This window comes from Caloenas nicobarica, chromosome 25 (genome assembly GCF_036013445.1).
Source record: "Caloenas nicobarica isolate bCalNic1 chromosome 25, bCalNic1.hap1, whole genome shotgun sequence".
Lineage (NCBI taxonomy): Eukaryota > Metazoa > Chordata > Aves > Columbiformes > Columbidae > Caloenas > Caloenas nicobarica.
Genome location: NC_088269.1, coordinates 670001 through 671458, shown reverse-complemented (window position 1 = coordinate 671458; position 1458 = coordinate 670001).

Here is a 1458-nt window from a genome sequence, read left to right as displayed (position 1 = left end):
GTTTGTTCCGGTCCGGTCCGGAACGGTCCCTTCCGGTCCGGTCCGGTCCCTTCCGGTCCAGTCGCGTTGCCGGGTCCGGAGCGGCTTGGAAGACGGCCCCTTCCGCGCCGCGCTCCGACGTGAGGTCTAGCCGAGCCCCGCGCGAAGGGTCTACCCCTGCCGCGCCGCGCTCCGACGTGAAGGTCTACCCCGAGCCCGGCGAGGGATCCACCCCTTTCCCCCGCCACTCGGCCTCGGTCTCGCGTGAGGAGGCCGGTCCGCTCCGGTCCGGAGCAGTCCGGCCCGCTCCGGTCCGATCCAGTCCGGTCCGGTCCGCTCCAGAACACTCCGGACCGGTGCGGTCCGGTCCGATCCAGTCCAGTCCGGTCCGATCCAGTCGGGTCCGGTCCGGTCTGGTTCGGTCCGGTCCGGTCCGGAGCTGTCCAATCCGGTCCGGTCCGGTCCGGTCCTGTCCGATCCAGTCCGGTTTGTTCCGGTCCGGTCCGGAACAGTCCGGTCCGGTGCGGTCCGGTCCGGAGCAGTCCAGTCCGGTCCGGAAGGGTGCGGTCCGGTCCGGCCCGGTCCAGTCCAGCCACGTTTCCCGATCCGGAGCGGCTCGGTAGACGGCGCCGCCTGCGCCGCGCTCCGACGTGATGTCTACCCGATCCCCGCGAGGACTCGGTCGCTTGGCGGGTGCAGAGCGGCTCGGTAGACGGCGCCGCCTGCGCCCCCCCCCCCACCCCCCCCACCCCGGAGCCACCTAAGGCGTCGCTGTTTTGTCGCTACCTCCCGTTACGTCATGGTAAAACTCGGCTTGCTCGAGCGCGCCACCCCGGTGAACAGACTGAGAGCGTCCTGGAGACGCGCGAGGGGGCGGTCTTGTAGATTCCTATTGTAGGCAAGAGGGGGGAGCCGCTTCCAGAGGAGCGCTCGCGAGTAGCCGGAGCCTCCGCGGCTCAAGCGCGGCGACGGCGGGGCGCCCAGGCCGTCGCAGGGGCTCTCGCGGGACGCGTCCGCTCGCTCGAAACGCAGGGCTCGGCGCGCGCGCGCGCGCGCGTGACCGTCGCTGTCCCCAGGACCCGCGGCCGTCCGGCCTACGGTTCTCTCCCTCCCTCTCTCCGTCCCTGCCCTTGGCGGGCTTCTTCCTGATCGATGAGGCACTCTGAGGGGTCGCATTGCAGAGAGAGCAGCCGGCTCGCCCGGTGTCCGCCTCTCTCTCTCTCGGCCCTTCGACTTTTTTTTTTTTGTTTTCCGCTGATCGATGAGGCTCTTCGGGTCGCGTCGGAGAGGGCCCCCGGCGGGCCGGCGCCTCCGTGCCTTTCCCCGTCAGGGGAGCCGCGGCGGCGTCCGGTGTTCAGGCCGGGCGGTGTCCCTTCCAGTTCGCGTTCCCGTCGCATGCGAGGTGTTGTCCGCTCGGCCCCCGCGGCGGGGCTCCTTCGGGCTTCCTTACCGAAGCGCGCTGTGTGACGGCCGCGTGGC